Source organism: Mercenaria mercenaria, chromosome 12 (assembly GCF_021730395.1).
Source record: "Mercenaria mercenaria strain notata chromosome 12, MADL_Memer_1, whole genome shotgun sequence".
Classification (NCBI taxonomy): Eukaryota; Metazoa; Mollusca; class Bivalvia; order Venerida; family Veneridae; genus Mercenaria; species Mercenaria mercenaria.
The window spans coordinates 7,711,199-7,724,264 of NC_069372.1; positions in this window are offsets into that span (position 1 = coordinate 7,711,199).

The window sequence follows — 13,066 nt, forward strand, 5'->3', positions numbered from 1 at the left end:
AAATGTTTATTTTAAATGTGACCATTCTAAGAGGATTTTTGGACATGAAATAAGAAGATTAAATGGACACTGAACAGGATGAAGTAAATGTTGTTGTTTTTTAACCTTTTGACTTTACACTTCTATGAGTAATTTGAGACTTTTGAAAGATAAACTTCAATGATCTTTGGTGTACGTTATGCTTTTTAGTTTGTTTTCAGAATAATATGACTTCAGACAAATAGTAAGACAAGTAAGATTGTCATGTAACTTTTGAATTTAAGATTATACGAGTGACATTGTTGCATTGTTAAACGGCTGAAGATCTATAATGTTTGTTTGTTTTTCAACATAATGTTTCAAGAAGGTCTTTTTGGCAGTGCTGTTTGAGCGATGCTTTCTTTAAATTTGGCTTTGGATACGGCGACAGCTTTTTTAATTTTGTCTTTTGATATTTTCTATGATATGCAGTCTCTATATCCTCAGATCCCGCCTCTTTATTCTAGTTCTACTCATTGTTTTCTCTTTAAGGACTAGTTCATTATTTCAACTCTGGACTTATTTAAGGGGACCGGTGGTCTAGTGGATAAGGTGTTGGCCGCTCAGGGGTCGTGGGTTCGAGGCCCATTGGATCACGACCATGACCTCTTACATGACACCAGTACTGGATTTTCCAGGAAGCGGACTCGGTAGTGGTTCCAATAAGCTTGAAGCTCATCACAATCGAGCTTAAACAAATTAGTATAAACTAAACTAACTCTGAACTACACGCCGCTTTTCATGGAATTGCGCACTGTTGTATCATTCAAGATTCTATATACACCGCCATATGAACACATCTGTGGATATTTCTAAATTGTATTTTTGTACCTGTAAAATGGGCAAATGTTAAGTTTTGCTCAATCCGGGTCTAGAGGGCGTGGACCGTGGTAGGTATTACAGTTACAATTTGCTATTTAACCTGGTTATGTAAATTATGTAAAATTAAGATACTATCTAGTCAATTAATATAATGGGAATATTCAATTATATAAATGAAAAGGCAAACTGAGCCTACAACATTCTAATCTTTGTCGTGTTGAATGATCTGTGAAATTTCCATTTTTTTTATATTTTCCAGTTGAACTTTTGCCTTTAAACTGCTCCATCTGCTTCAACGATTAGGACTAGCCGCTTTTTATGGAATTGTGCTCTATTGTTACATTGAAGATTCCATATAAACCGTCGTATGAACAAATCTGCGGATATTTCTAAATTGTACTTTGTTACTTGTAACATATGCAAATGTTGAGTTCTGATCAACCCGGGGCTAGAGGACGTGGACGGTGACATGTATTACAACTACCGTCCATTACCAGGATCAGTCAAACTGAGCCTGCAACGTTTTTATTTTTGTTTTGTTGGATGACCTGTGAAGTTTCCATTTTTTATATTTTCCAGTTGAACCTTTGCCTTTAAGCTGCTCTGTCTGCTACATCTTTCCATTAATCCGATTTGATATCAATTCAGACGAAGGTGTGGTTGTGATCTGTTAGCTATGCTCAATATTTAGATCCGAATTCCCGAACTACGAAGTTATTATAACTGCGCTTTAATTTATGCTTACAAACTAAAATAATAAATTGATTATCACTAACATTGCAGTGATCGGTTTGATAACAACACTGCAATAGAAGTCATATATTTTTCAAGATTAAAACTAATGAATTTTATCCCAGTTTCGACATGTATCAATCCCCCTGTGGATATCATGCTGGACACGACTGATTATGCCTTTGCGAACAGTGTAGATCATGATTAGACTGCACATCCGTGCAGTTTGTTCATGATCTGCGTTGTTCGCCATTCATTTAGTATCATTTTTCGTAAGCACCCCGTTTAACAGTTAACGGTACTATCCAAATTGAAAGATGGACAAGTTCATAACAGAAATTTAGCAGGGTCAGGGTTATGGATAGAAATGACGTGTAGGATTCCTTTTATTGCCATTCTGTACGAAAGATATGCACAATTATATTTGTTTAAAGGTTTAAAACGGACACTGTATGCTCTATCTGTAAGATGATTTATTGCAGCTAATGTGTTGTTATTTTCCATATTGTATTAGAATGGTAAAGTACCGTCAAATTAAACAAATTATTTTTTTAATTTAAAGGACTTTTTTGGCTTATTCTGGAGGAGTCAGTATAATTTTTCATTTTGGAAACTTTCCCATTAGACAATACTAAAACCAATTCATAACATTGAACTATTATAAGACTAAACACCAACCACTTCTTAGTTTCAGGTTTCCAAATGTTGATAAAACGGGAGCGATATTTCTAATGTTGTGAGTATTTGATATGCTTATGACTTTCAGACTGTCCATGGTGATAGCAGAAGTATTGCAATATTCTGTTTCCCACTTCCTGAAAGAACGGGCACAAATCATTGCCAGGAAATAATATTTGTACCATCAATAATTCTTTTTATCAAAAGTTGAATGTCTTTGCAAAATTTCGTCATGTGTCACCAATGAAATATTTGAGATGATTAAAACGCATTTTCCTTGTCATCTTAATAACGTGTTTCTTTTGGAGAAATCTAACAAAATAGGAGTGAAGACGAAATTTGAAGATAATTGTGTTTGAATATGAATGCATGATTAACGAGTTATTTGAATATTCTACTAATTCAATATATTCCAATATGAAGCTGGAAAATTTCTGAAGTGTCAGGTTTTAGAAACTGTCAATTCATTTTATTGTAAATCATTAGTAAAATACTTGTAAAATTGAAATCAACAATATATTTTACAGTATGATATACAGGAGTGCTATAATTTCGATGAATTTCTTATTTCTATGTTTTTTATTTGCACCGTGGCATCTACAAAAGGTATCTCCTTACTCAAATATTTTCGCATTTACTGCTTTTTAACCAGGTTTTCAACGAAAACCTGAGTTATTAGATTGGGGTATGTCGTTGGTCGGGCGGGCGGATGGGTGGGCGGATGGGCGGCGGCGTCAAACTGGTGTTTCCGGTCAATAACTTTTGTTTCGGTAAAGATATTTGAATAAAACTTGGTATGTATGTAGCTTATATCAAGACAAAGGCTGGGATTGATTTTGGGGTTTCTGGGGTCAAGGTCAAGGTCACTGTTACTTAAAATAGAAAAAGGGTTTCCGGTCAATAACTTCACTTAGGAATGAGCTATCATGATGAAACTCGGTGTATAGAAAACTTATATAAAGTTGTAGCTTGGGATTGATTTTGGGGTTTCTGGGATCAAGGTCAAGGTCATTGCTACTAAAAATAGGGTTAGGGTTAGGGTTAGGTTAGGTTAGGATTAGGGTTAGGGTTAGGGTTTAGGGTTAGGGTTGTGCTTTAAAGTGGTGCTCTGTGATTCAGTATACTTTTTTATTCTTATGAAAAGTGTTGAAAACCTGGTTTCGTGGCATTGCCGCGTTTCTTGTTTTGTTTATTCATATTTTATTTTTACATAAATGTATATATAAAGTAATTGTCATCTTTTCAGAATATGAATTTGGGTCTAATATATTTTTAAAAGTCAACAAAATTGTAAGTATCAAATGAAAATAGAAAAAAGCATCTTCTTGAGGCTATTTACAGCATCATTTTTATCGATTTTATGTTGTCGTTGATTATCTGTGTGTGAAGACGAAAACTGAGTATTTTGTGCTGGTGTAAGCTCTTAACAATGCAAACAATTTAATACCATCTAAATAACCATTAAAAATAACAACATACTCGGTTTGACTGGGTCTGTTCACGAAAAATAATGAAATATACAACATCCCTCGCGCTCTCTAGCACCGACTTAAACGGAGTTCTATTTTAGTAACAGTGAATAAACTCAATGAACCAAAAGGACCGGGAAATATCACAACCCTGAGCCTGTTCAATAACTAAAAAAATATTTAAAGCGATGTATGTTTTTGACATACACGCCATCTATCTTAACTACCATATAACTATGATTTTACGTTCTGGCCAACTATCATAATTACCATATAAAAAGCTAAAATATTATGCTTTTATGTTCCTGGATATGAGAAAGCACTGTAGGCCAGAAAACATATAGAATAAACGAGCAAATATGGACGATTTCATAAATGTTATATGGTATAAATATTCGCGTAGACTTTGTTGCAAATATAGTGGGTCATTGATTACAAACAATATTGTATTGGAGCAAGAAATTGAAATGCGACTTTACAAAGTAAAGTAAAGACACCTAAGAAAGGAATAAACGACTGAAATTATCTTGAATAATCTTAAATTAATTTATTAGCAGATGTTTTTACTATAAATAAAAGTAATATTTTGATGATGGAGAGTAAAACTGTACTTTAACGTCTTCAATGTTGTTAGCTTTGTTATCTCTTTTTTGGTAGTAACGTTGATTTGTGCGTTCCTGTTAAGAATGTTGATCGTTTTTAAGAACAACCGAAAAGAATTTCAAAAATTGTACCGAATAAAGGCATCACCTAAAGAAACGATACCTGTCTTATTGTGATGTTTTTATGCAAGATTACCTTCAAAGTCCAATGAACTTCTGCAGACGTTACTATAAATAAACGTGTTAAATATCCCTTTAGCTATATAATGATTGATAGTGACATTATTCTTATTATTTTGTGGATTTCTTGACTTTAAGTAATGCTTTTCTCCATGTCACGCACATCTAAAAGCATTGTCACAATAAATTGCAACTAAAATTAGTAAAATACATCTGTTGTTTGTAACTTTTGGCTTTACATCTCTGGGCGTGTCGATATTGAACAAAAGACGGGTGAGGCTTGTACATATTTCCGTGATCGTAAGTATCGACAATCTGCCTAATGACCAGTTGTTGAGAAATATGACATTTAAGTTCACAGTCTGTTATATCGTGTCATTATAGTCGATGCCAGAGCTCTGCGTTAAGGCATCGCCACAGTCGCAACTCAGTATCAGTTCATATTTTCAGGCCGAGTATTTTTCCCTTGAAAATTGCACTAAAGCCTTAACAGCTGGTCAAATTATCATCAACATAAGAAGCATATGATGATTTATAGTACATATGCTGCATGTAAAATGTTTGAGTCTCGTTTAGACCGAACGTTTACCCCAAAATATTGAAATTTTATGTGCAGTCAAACTCCAATATAAAAAATATTACAAAGACAAAATTTAGTTAATTTTATAGTACAATATATATACTGCAAACTCTTATGGAATTTTGTCGAAATTGTTCCTGGTTATTGCATTAGACACAAAAAGACAACCCCATGTAAATTTAAGGGGACGCATATTGCTACATTCACAGTTCATACAGCAATGCGGAAGGGGTGCATATTCAAGAAATTGATGGTGGGAAAATAAAAAACATATTCCTAAACTGATATAATACTGATGGACACCTGTAATATTCAGTATTTTGTGGATAAGGATGTGGTACTACGAATGTAATAGGAAAACAGAGGTCTTTGTGAAAGTACATTCAACACAAAATATTAAGCTTTTGTATAAGGAAAATACAGGTTTTTTACAATAACAGTATTCCAAATAATGTTGAAGGGATGAGATTTTCTTTCTAACACACCAGGTTTGCTTAAACATGTAAAAATTTAACGCCACGTCTGTTCATCTCGGGATGGACGCCATATTTCTCATTGATAAAAAATGTAAACAAAAAAATCAGAGTGGGATTAGCATTGTAAGGGCATAACATGACATTCTACACAATGAATACCTTAGAACAGATATCTAAGATGCTACACAGGTCAGGCGGGTTAAATGCATAATGTCGATCACTTGAAATTCATTTTGAAAAGGTGGTTAATTTTAGTTTGTTTACATGGTTTTTAATTTTCCCACGACTTCTCGGCGATTCACTGCAAATGTATTACTGCGCCGGACGAAAGGTAACTCTAATAAACAACGGGAGACAACTTAGGTGTCAGCACGTGTACGATTTTTAAAAAAACATGTCGATGATTATAATTTCTTATCAAATAATGAATCCTATTCAGATATTCGTCTTTAATATTAGAAAATTATTAATTTCTGTGGACATTTGTCAAATAATATTACTTACAATGGACTACTTTGCGCATCAAACTGGTTTCCGCTTCAGTTGTGAGGCACTTCCGTTATACTTTTTGACAACAATAACAAAACACAAAATGAATCAATAAAGTCACTTATAAACCGACTGCTACTTAAATCAGTGTAAGTAAAGTTGTTGTTACAACATTATACATGTTCGTTACGATATGAGATAAAGTTTATCTTGAACTGCATAATCCATTAATTACGTTTAGATGATATTGCATTTACAATTTATTTGACCCCGTTTTTTTACGTGAATGACAGCATTCTCGTGCAACTCGTGCAAACAGAGTTATGAAAAGTATGGTGGAGAATTCAAGGACAAATTATAAATGACATTAAAGTGAGGATAACTGTATATTCGTCCAGTTTTGATCATTGACATGCCTGCTGTTTATTAGTAACTTTTGTGAACAAGATTAGAATGTTGCTTTTGCACATATACACATTGATTGGACCTCTCAACCAAATTTCATACCTTATTTTAGGGATTTTTAAGACAATACATTTTCAAAAGTTTGTTGAATGTGTTTTGATATTTAAGTGCATTGTAGTTCATGAATACCAAGTTAAAAATTAATAATGGCAACATTTCTAGGCCTTTATTGTAAGCCACTAGACTTCTGTAACGATAAATGTTTAATGTATTAAGGGGAATATACTCTTTTAGTTTTGTAACGTGGCATTCCTTGACCACCGTATCTTTTCTTATGCACTACTTTGTAAACAAACTAAATAATGCTTTTAGCTCACATATGCGAAATGAAAAGCAAGACAGTGAACTTATTTCACATTCTTTCTTTAAATTAGAATCTGTAGGACATTGATAAATGTTTAGACAAAGTGAAGCACTATTATTTTCGCACCAAAAAGTCTTAATTGTTGACTTTGAATGTACACAAGAAGTCTTACGTAATTCAACAATAACTTTCTTGTTTCAGTTTTTCTCATTTTTATTTTAGTGAGCAATCCTTTGTGTACTTATAACAGTTGAAACAGTATTCATTTCATTTACCAAAACCTTGTACTTTTTTGCAGGTAAATTTTATAATACCCCACCCACTTTTTTTCTAATTTCAAAGTATGCGTCCCCTTAATTTAAAATGTTGTTTGTACATGCATTACTGACCACAGGTAGCCAGGTAAACCTATACATAATCCTATAATATCACCTGTTTATATACATGTAAATTATGCGTGAACAGATAACACAAATTGGATAAATTGATGGTGTTGGGATTTTTGTGTATAATTCAGTAACCAGGTAAAATTTCAAAATAATTTCTGAAGACTTTATTCTTCACGGTCTGCTTTACAATTGGCTGTAATTATCTTTGAAATGTATTGAATATATATTGAGTTTGACTGCACGTAAAATTGCAAAATTTTGTCATAGAAAAATATCGAATAAAGGTATAATAGAGGTAGTGAAATGCACATCCTTTTACTTGCATATGTTCACATAGATATTTAAAACATAATTATGACAAATTTATTGACTTTATTGTTACCACTTAGTCATCTTTTATTTTTATGAAAATTTGCATGTAAAATTTTGAGTCAAATGGCCGCCACTGTAGGCGATGCCTTAAAACTAATCCTAGTATCTATCTAATTCACTAATTACGTGAGGTATGTGTGAATTCTGAGAATGGATTTCAGACATAATCACTGTTCATGGACAGATTAGGATAATTACAAAAGTTTGTTCGTATTGATATAGGAGGACATTTTATAAGCTATTTATGATTTTCTGAAATATTTTTCTATAACTAAGTACCATAAAATAGAGACATAAAACACGATTTAGATTGTGTGGAATGTAATGAAAGGAATTCGATGTTAACAGGCTAATTGTGAACATTCAGCATATATATTAACAGCAGGACTAGTCATACACTAATTGGATCCATTCTTTGTTGTAAACTGGGAAAACTACAGCTGTTTCAAACAGCAGTCGAACAAAACTTAGACATTATGAGCAGTGTCATACGCTTGTTTTAAAATGTATGTTTACAAACTGAATATATCATAAACTCAGATATTGAAATCTTAGTCACAGAAAATGTAATTGTAATAACAAAGCACTAGCCATCCATTCTGTGTAGTCCAAAATGAAAACTAAACTGTTCTATCCCAGATGTGACGTGCGGCGTGAGATGTGACCTCTCATGAACAAACTATTATTTTGCGTGGCTAAAGAATCATTTAGTCTCAAGGGTGACTCCGAGCAGGGTGAAGCCGGCACACCGCATTCCCTCCCGAAAAAAGAAATCTAGCGAATTTTCATTTTTGATATCCTTAAATTGAATTATCAGTCATATTAGTCAAAATTGCTTCGCTCGCAAACAAATGTATCAATGGCATTTATAATAACTGAGGTGGTTTGAGCAAAAAATAGTCAAGTCATTTTGGTCAAAATGCAATCTTTTTTGAAAATTTACGAATTTAAAAGAAGACATTATCTCTCAGATATGTCAAATATACGTCGGATTGCACCATTTTAGGTATACTTGCCAAATAATTTCCGACGGGGTGGGGGGGGGGGGGGCATTCGCCTGGACCCCCCCGTCTAGAAACTCCCCCCCCCCCCCCCCCCCCCACACACACACCCATTTAACCCAAATCCCTGACGCATCTCTAAATCTCCTAACATATTTTGTTATATATCATCCCCTGTGTGAATAAGATGGTGTCTTGGATTTTATCATTATTCTGCACGAAAGATACAGACAGTTGTATCTCTTTCCAACATCTACAAAGACAACTTTACGCTCCTTCTTGATGATTTATTACACCTAACGTGTACTGTATAGGTTGGGAATTGAAACATGGGATTGAAAAGTATTTTCAATTTAAAGTAACGTGTCACATTTAAAGGTCATTTTATGTGAGGTGTCTGGTTGTTCACTTTTGTGCACCATTCTTGCGACTGCAAAATCAAAACAACTGATATGTTCATGTAATGTTTCGTATTGCAATAAAAACACACAGTGTTCAACTAATGAATGGTGAAAAACTTGTAGTTTCAGTTCTACGAATTTTAATAATTAATTATGGAACCGGTATTATATTTGGTTGAATATTTGATGTTTTTTTTATGATTTTCCGGTTGCATTCACAGCGAGAATTAGTTATGTGATATTCTTTATTTCAACTGTTTAAAAGAACAAAACGCAACTTCTTGTCATTGATTAATTTTGTACCATCAATCTTTTTTTTCCATCGAAATAAGTTGAATGTTCTCGCAAACATTCCACTTGTGTCACCCATTTCACATCTGAGATTATTAAAACAGTGTTAACTTGTCGTTTTAATACGTGTTTCTCTTCAAGAAATCTTACAAGAAAAGGAGTGTTGAAGATATAACGAGAAAAATAATTGTGTTTGATTCCAAATACATGATTTACGGGTGCTCTACTAATTCAATATTTTCCAATTAGAATCGAGGAAACTTCTAGAGCGTAAGGTATTTAAGGACCTGTAAATTCATTTGAAGAATGAAGTACTTTTACATTGTAAAAGTGGAAACTCCACAGGTCGCCAAACACGACAAAAATGAAAATGCTGCAGGCTCGGTTTGATTGAAAACATATTTGACAACATAAAAATATAGTACGCAATAGTCCATTCTTATTCTATAATTGCAACTATTTCCTATCTTTACCTTGTATAAGCTATAACTTTATTCATTATTATATATAAAACTATCCCCTTCAAAGACAAATTTTTTAAATGCTTTATCGATTTTAATACTTGATTGATTGATCGATTGATTGATTTGATTTGATTTGATTGATTGATTGATTGATTGATTGATTGATTGATTGATTGATTGATTGATTGATTGGATTGGATTGGATTGGATTGGATTGGCTGGCTGGCTGGCTGGCTGGCTGGCTGGCTGACTGACTGATTGATTGATTGATTGATTGATTGATTGTAATGAAGAAAGCCAGCGATTTTTCATAAAAGCTAGCTGGTAGGATTACGTTTTTATTAGTATTTCTCTTTTATGCGTGAGGAACAATTAGAGATACGTTTTCAGTATGGTTTTTGTTTAAATGAACCGTTTTTGACACAGTTACGACTTAACGTTTCAAATCTGTGTTGTTTAATCTGTCAAATCTAACAGTAATTTAAAGACACTTTTATATCAACACCCGATTCTTATGCTGATGTTCTTTACAAGCTCCTAAGATTTTTGGGTCATGACATTTATCCGTTTTTGTATTTGGTAAATTTTTAAACCGTTTTATAAAGAAGATATAACCCGGCTTTTTGTGACAGTCTGGCGTTAAACCGAAAAGATTCACGTTAACTCGTGCAAATTTCACGATACAAAGCAATTAACCTATGCTTATGTTGTCATTCACAACTACGTCGTAGTATTAATGAACAGATCGCCTTATTGATGAATGTATGTATCTGAATTTTATTATTTATTGTTTCGTTACACGCAACAGAAATCAACTTTGGGATAAAAAATCTTCCAGAAATAAACCTAGTAAATCGGACTCATATATGCTTGTGCGGTGTTAAATATACAAACTTTCTGGCTTTGAGTCACATTAGTTCAACCAGTGGTATCAGACATTTGACTAATTGCAATGTTAATGCTGTTAATTAAGTTAACTAAATGACACAGCATGCCAAGTTTCTATATAGTGAGTAGGCAGTAGTAAGTTTGACCAGAGAAGAGTAACCAGCAGTACCTGTCACTTAAATTCAACTTTCTGGACATAGGTTCAAATCAAATCTAGTACGTGTCTTTTCTTTCCTATGTGCGATGTTTAGTTTTACATTTCGTGTGATTATAATATGACTTTAAGTCAATTTTGAATTAGAATCTAGGCATACTCTGAGACCATGCACTGGGGTTTCTGAACCTACCCTGCATCGTTTACAAATGAAATGACCAAAGAACAAGAAGAGACAGTGATGGTTATTCTAGATGACTTCAAGAAATAGTAACTAAAAAGATATGTCATCCCTTGTAAATACCAATTGCGCCATGTTTCCAATAAAGAGTATGTTAACACTATTACATCTGATAAGCCGTTTCTAGTGATGCGCATTCAAGTTATAAAAACAAAGTTGCAATCACTATCTGCGTTTGGAAAGTTAATGTGATTTTAGATTCATCAAAATGTGCAAGACGGCATGAAAGATCGTTGATGTGCCGTCTTCTTCATAATTAAATTCTCTAGCCTCTTAAACATCCAATATCGCAAAAATAACTTGAAGCACTCATGGTTTGTGTTAATACGGGAACAGTCAGTACAAACATTAATGTATTTCCCTTTGGGGTAGGCAATGGAACTTAAAATAAAAATTTTAACTAGTCACTATTTATTTAAGATAAATTTGTAGTTATCTGCATTAAATTGCACAGTCTAAAAAAATACTTAAATTATCATTTTCTGGAAAATGTGTTACTTGAACCGAAAGCAATGATCCTGGCTAAAATATTTGGAAAAAACTTGAGACAACTCCGCTAAAACTTTAGTGTAGATGACTATGTTCCTATTATATCTTGCAAACCATGCACTTTTTACCTCTATGTATGAAAAAAAAACATGCATAATTACTGCAGTGGTCAATAATGTGAAAAGAAAAATATGTATTGTTCAAATCAAGAAATGCGCTGGGGAAAGTTTGGACCTTTCTTTTATAAAATATGTTGAGTAGGCTACGGCTGGAAAGAGAAAAATTTATGTCACCTATATATATAAGCGTCAAAGTATGGGGAAAATATCTACAAATATGTGAAAATCAAAGAAAACAATTTCAGGACTGTTAGGCACGTAATTGTATTATCCTTTATAGCAGGTACCATAGATAGATTACTTTTCCATTGCACTGAAATAATATGGATCGGATTAGTATTGACAAACGGTGTTCACTTGTAAACATATTGTTTCCCTTGCGTAAAGAGGGTTTACGGTAAGTCTCTACTCGGGGAAATTTATATTTTATAACGACAAATCCTCACGAAAGAGTGAATCACAATACTCTGGATATGGACTAACTTTTTCATTTTTTATGATCAGCCTGATCGTGAAATCATCATTACTGGCATATATATAAACGCATTCGACCATCTCCTAAGGGTCACAAGTGGAGCTCAACGGTCAAATTTGTTAGTCATGTTTTGTGTACAGAGCGTTACTAAATATCCAGTCAAGATATTGACTTCAATCTTTGCAGTAGGGAGGTAATGAGGCGATGTGCAGAGCGCAGGAATGGCGTCCGTAGGTCAAAGTCAAAAGCAGAAATGTTGAAAAAAAAACTGTCTGTCATATTTCAATGCTGCAGAGTAACTTAATAATTATTCTAGGTATTGACTCCAATCTCGGAATATTTGGAGTGCGCCAACTTTAAACATTTTGTTCTGGTGCGTTGTGCCCGCACAAGGACGACACAACGAAATGTGCTACATAAAACGCGCGCACGTTAACGCGACATAACGAAATGACCTCAATCGGCAACCATAATAAGCTGAAACATAAACTAAATACATTTACTCAGGTACAGCATGATAGTTAGTGGAATATTCCTTTCATAGTGACCAGACATGTAAATTTAGCTTTTCTCATAGATATATACCCGTTGTCTCAACTTCTGACGCGGCGTCTTTAGATTCCCCCTGATCTAAAAGTTCGGGCGTACGTTGTCCCGTTTTCCAGAGCTCTTGTTTCTTAATCAACAAATTCAATTTTCGTGGACATCAAAAGGTTGAATTTCTTCCTTTAATTCTGTGTTTCTCGAGATGTGATTTTATGAGAGAACATTTGATTAAAAGTTCGAAAACATGATTAACGAGTATCTTAATGTTTTGCAGCATGCTCAGTTCAAAGGAGAATAACCTTTCAATATTTTAAAATTTCAGGAGAAGGAAAGAATAGGAACAAACGATAATAATAAAATGGCTGGTTAGAGAACTACATATCATACATTAATTTTGCATTGTGTCCCTTTGGATACAAGG